This window comes from Rousettus aegyptiacus, unplaced genomic scaffold (assembly GCF_014176215.1).
Source record: "Rousettus aegyptiacus isolate mRouAeg1 unplaced genomic scaffold, mRouAeg1.p scaffold_m13_p_16, whole genome shotgun sequence".
NCBI classification, from domain to species: Eukaryota; Metazoa; Chordata; class Mammalia; order Chiroptera; family Pteropodidae; genus Rousettus; species Rousettus aegyptiacus.
Genome location: NW_023416291.1, coordinates 9,024,157 through 9,030,154, shown reverse-complemented (window position 1 = coordinate 9,030,154; position 5,998 = coordinate 9,024,157). Strand labels below are relative to the sequence as shown.

The 5,998-nt window shown below is 30.4% G+C and overlaps 1 pseudogene; it reads right to left on the bottom strand.

Moving 5' to 3' along the window:
• Window positions 1-5,218: 5,218 nt before the first annotated feature.
• Window positions 5,219-5,337, bottom strand: LOC118612545 (annotated as a pseudogene).
• Between the last annotated feature and the right edge of the window lie 661 nt (window positions 5,338-5,998).

The window sequence follows — 5,998 nt, the reverse complement described above, 5'->3', positions numbered from 1 at the left end:
ATAGCCTCGTAGAAATGTTCCGTGAAAAATAGATTCCTAGGAAATTAGTTTGAAAAATATGCATTATGATTCTTTGAGATGTATAATATATGATAGCATAATAAATGCTCTCAGAAAAATAATTCTCCAGGATAGAAAACTGTTTAACGTTGCTTAAACCACAATTTTTAAAATTTATATTTACGATTTTTTTCTCTTTTTTGCCTATGCCATTCAAATACTCAGTGTTCTCTTCAAGAGAGCTGCCTTGGAGTCTTGTCTCATTACACTTGGGAAGTCTATTAGATGGAAGGGAAAATCTATCTGAAAATAGCAGTTTATATTTTGAAGCTTCTAGATAAAGTTTGTTGTCAGAATTTAGAAGTCTATTCAAGGCATGAATTTTTAATTCAATAAACATTTTTAAAGACCTCAAAGTGATCTATATTATTAGAATTTCACATTGCATGTTGTCAATGTATTCACTTATTATTCTGACCTGTTTTGCTATAAAGGGAAACTCTGGAATATGTGTGTGTGTGGGGGGGGGGGGTGCAGGGCTTGGACAGGACAATTAGGAGGTAAATGTGTAATAAAATACATTTGGATCACATTATCAGAAACCTAAATTTAAAGACCAAAACAGAAACTTCAGAAAGAGAACACTGCACTGATAGAAATGCTAGACGAATCAGGGAAATACGTACACTGCACACACATACGTGCATAATTACCTATTCTTATAATACACACATATATAAGGATATGTAGGTATATATAAAGGTATCTGGATATATAGGATATATATATATATATATATATATATATATATAGGTATACACATATATATGTGTGTGTGTGTGTGTGTGTGTATACCTATATCCTATATATCTACATATATTGCAATCCAAGTGTCATTTTAAGAATAAAATTAAAGGAATATTTAGCTAACATTTAATAACAATTTTAATATGAAGAACTCAGTTTTAGCTGGCAAAATACCCATGGGTTTTTTGAATTTCAAAACCTTTAATTATTAAAATAAAGTTCTAATTAAATTTTACTTAGATTCCATTGATATTTATTGAATATACTTTATTTACTCAGCTTCTTAAAATACCTATGGATTAAAAATTATTATGCTAAATATAAAATTTTTAAGTACTTTGCCAATAGAAACAATAAAAGCGATTCAAATTGTTAGTATTATTTTAAAATCAATTTTATGTTTTCACTAAAAAGCTGTAGTTTTGTAACTTGGTTTATGAACTCAGGTTAATTCTTAAGATATTTTATTAATAATTTGAAAAGAATTAGAATATCTGCTTTAAATTCATTTTCTGCTTTCTTTTAATAATCTTTTTTTAGTTTATAAAATGTTTAATACGCATAATCCATTATACTTGTGTAAAAAGGTGTACTCACCAAATTTATTATAGGAAGAAGAAAATGAAAAGCTGAAATTATGTGTAACTCTTCCAGGGTTATAATATCATTAAAAGGGAAATCCAATAGTTTAACATATCTTTATTTCTGAACTTTACTTATTTTGATTCTGCCTAGAAGATTCTGTTTAAAGCGCTGCTGCATTTCGTTAATCAAATAAATTTCTTGGTTAGAAGATAATAACAGATCTTCTTAAATTAGAGTTCTTTTGAAAGATTCTAGGACATAATATTTGGTGACAGTATATTTTTAATAAATAATGATAATCATCTGACAAAAGTGAGGAAGTGTGGGGTATGAGGTCAGACATGATGAATTCTAACTCTGTCCCAGCAAGGACCATCCAAGACCGGGCACTCGTTGGTCATTACTCTCATAGCCTATAATATGCTTCCCTTGGCAATTTTCATAATATCTGCAAAAAAAAAAAAAAAAAAAAAAAAAAACCAGAAAAATAACTTCAAACAACTATATAATTAATTTATGTCATTAAATATTAATCAGTCATTTGTACACGAAGTTGGCAAATTCTTCTCGTTATTTCTTCAAATCCTATTTCTGAGAATATTAGATCTAGAAAAATAAATGTAAAGTTCCCATTTAGCTTTCTTTTAAAAAAAAATTCTGATATTTCAGTTGAAAACCATTAAAATACCAACCATTTTTAGATTCAAAGTTATATTGTCATGATTGGCTACCCAGATGGATAGGAGTCTTTCTTGATTGCTCTCAAATGCATATCTTTACCATATATCCATCAGTCATCATGGAATGAAAAATCCATTTACTGTTATTTGAGTATTGGGAACTCCCATCTTTTTCTTTTAAGATTTCACTTTGCTCAAAGGAGAATCATTTCCGGTCTCCATGGGGTCTTTGTTCCAAACAAGCCATTGGATCTCATTTATTTTATTTGTACACCTAAATCTTGAAAGAGACACATAGGAGTTACTACCAAAAAAAGTGAATCCTATTAAATATGTCAGTTTGATAGTTTTTTTTTCCTTTCATTAACCTGAAAGAATTATCTATTGCTATGCTTTCTAAATCTCTTATGCTTTAGAATCATCTAAGTTACTTTGTAAAACTATGTATTTTTTAAATTAAACGTATTGAGGTGATACTGGTTAATAAAATCATATAGATTTCAAGTGTACCATTCCATAATATGTCGTACGTATACTGCATTGTGTGTTCACCACCCAGAGTCAGATTTCCTTCCCTCACCATATATTTGGCCCCCTTTATCCTGATCTGCCCCACCTCTCCACCCTTCCCCTCTGGTAACCACTAAACTGTGTTCATGAGTCTGTGTGATTATCATGTTAGTTTATTTCTTTCAAAAAAAAATTTTTTAATTTTTCCAAGAACTACTAAATCAGAATATCTGAGTTTAGGTCTAGTAATATTTTTTAAGCTCCATGTATGGTAGTGATTAAGATATCCAGAAAGATGATACTTAGCAATAAATGCATTCCTACATTTCAATTAAAAATATTATTAACCAATAGTTTATGGGACTATATAACTAATTTGCACTAATTTTAATATGAGTTTTAATAATCATTTATTTTTGACATCAAATTCTAATAGACAATCACATATTAGTAAATTCGATACTTTTATTTATAATAAATGGTACAGAGATTTTTGTCAATGTGTTTCTTAGCTAAGTAAAATAGTGTTTTATCATTGATCATTGAAAATTTTCATTTCATTTTAGCATATTATTTCCAAAATGCAAACATATCTATGGCCATGTTATGCTGAGCATGCCAGATCCCGACTGATTTTAGAAGCTAAGCAGAGTTGGACCTCGTTAGTACTTGAATGGGAGACCACCTAAGAAGACGAGGTGCTGTAGGTGTAAAAAAATCAAATAGATAGATAGGTAGATAGATAGATAGATAGATAGACAGACAGACAGATAGATAGATAAAATGCAAACATGATTTTTTCGATTCATGCTTGCTGTGTTCGATGACTAACCTAATTAACATAACAAGGTCTTCCACTATTGGATGGATATCTCCCTCCTTAATAACTTCCTCCTCTGTCCTGCCCTTCATCAGATTCTGCACTGCAATAAGTGGCTTCTTTCAGTTTATTGATTGAAATGTTCTCTTTCTCTTTTACTCTAATAGATTACAGTTTTCACTCCTAATTTAACAAATAGTGACAATAATGCAAATCTACACATTTTTACATAATACACCAAAAATATATTAACATATATAGTTTAGAGATAAAGCAAAAAAATAAAATGACTTGTATATAAATATAATTTCTTTTAAAATTTATTATTTAAATATGCATTGATTGATAAGAATGTTGAAAAGTTTATGGTGATATTTGAATAAATCAGGCTTTAGTGATCTGTTTTTATGTCTTAAAACAGGGAATACTTTAACGTGATTTTATATTTTCCTCCAAGCATATATTCTGTTGGTTTATCTGCTCGTGCTGAAAAGTGCATTTGAAATAAGAGGTGTTGCCACAGTGTATGCTCAAAATCTTAACCACATGCACCTTTATTTTTCCCTAGAGCATCTAGCATATAAATAATATCTAAGATAAAGCGGCAAAAAAGATTAAATAAAACAATAAACATTGAGATTTCCCTATTTGTATTTTGAAATTTTATTTACATGTAGACCAAATAGAATTAATATTTTTCAGCTTTCAAATCCAATTAAGGCTGAGACACTGTGAAGCTAGAGATTGCTTTTGTCTATGCGTTTCTAGATAAAGTTGTTTTATGGAACATATTTGCATATTTACTAAATCTTTTAAGGGATATGTTAAGAATCACTTATTCTAAGGCATGTTCAATGTCTGATATCTTAGATATATTTTTAAAGAGCAACAGGCTAATGAAAAAGATTTTACTTATTCAAATGTCACTTCAGAGTGCATACAGGATCTAAAATAATGAAAATGGTTTACTAAGAATCTGTAGCTGGAGATGCTTTAAAATTAAAGGCTGATCAGAGTAAAGCTTTAGGCACAAACATTAAATTACCTGAGCAGCTTTTGTCTAACATTACTTTCAATTCAAGGGGGAAAAAAAAGTCGTTGCTGACTCATAACCCTATCAGTCTTCTCTTCATTTATAATAACCTCAGGAGTGAAATCAAATATCAGTTACAAGGTTAGGCAAGAGCCGAAAGATATTTCTCACACGAATGGCATAGAAATTCTTACAAAGACCATTTTTGATAGAGGCTTAATTAAGATCCTAATTTTGCTATTACATTTTAAATTAAAAGTGGGCTTGGCCTCAACTTAATTTCACTCTCCTGATCAAAATAATTTCTTTTCGACACTTCATCTAGACACATCAAAACATCTAGGCACTTCCTCTAAACAAACTATATCATATAGCTCATTTTTATTTCCCCAAAGCCCTTGTCTGTTTCAACTGTTTATGTACTTCACCCAAGGCCTCTTAATCCCTACAATATTTTAGCTCATATTGCATACTAACTACATTCAGCATTTAAAACATTCCTATTGTTTCATGTTGTAAGTTTCCTATCTCCAACTGTGGAGGAGGCATTTTAATGACAGGAATTGTGTCACACTGACTCCTCCAATCCTAAGGCTACCTTATAGAGCTAAATAAGTGGGATGCACTTAGCATGATGATTGGGAGAGAAATTTGAAAAACACTTTTATGGAGAGTGTCTGAAAAAAATAATTTCTTTTTTTCTTTTAGGCGAGGCGAGCCTTGGTTGACCTTACAGATTGCAAAGACCCTGTCAGCTTACGATCCCTTATTTTTTATTTTTTACGCCTACAGCATCTGGTCTTCCTAGGTGATCTCCCATCCAAGTACTAACCAGGCCCGACTCTGCTTAGCTTCTAAGATCAGATGAGATCAGGCTTGTTCAGGGTGGCATGGCCGTAGACTTGAAAAAAAAAAAAAAACTATCAGTTGCAATAAACCTACTACCTTTAATATACATTAAAATTCTAGGTAATCTTTTCATTTTCTCTTTTCTTTTTAACTTTTCTATTTACTGTTATCTCACTTGCAATATCCCTGCAATTTGGACCAATATATATCCATTTGTTTGATTAGTAGCACTCAATGCTAAAGAGTTTGCTGAAATATTGATTTATAGACTCCAAATTGGGTGAATATATCAATACAATATATTTGTATTATTTATGTGATAGTCAAAATTTAGTGATACAAAAAAACAGCAGTTGAAATTAGCTATTTTTAATCACTCTGCTCTTTTTTCTCTCAAGTGACTTCGGGTTTTAAAATATTATGTTGATTAGACTTGATTTATTAAGAAAAAAAAATCATTAACTTTTCCTTGTATTAGCATTGTTATCATTCTGAACCAATGTAAAGTTAGGCCAGAGCAACATAATTTAGCTAGCATCAGTTTGATTAAATATGTCTGTTAAGGTCAACAAAATAGTGCATATAGTTCATTGACTTATTATTTTGAGGATTTCTAGGGATTGTGTGACCATAGACCTAAAAATCCTTGTGGAGCTTTTACAGGAGGTTATTGTTTTCTTCGATTTTGTTTGAATGTATGCTGTGATTTAATTT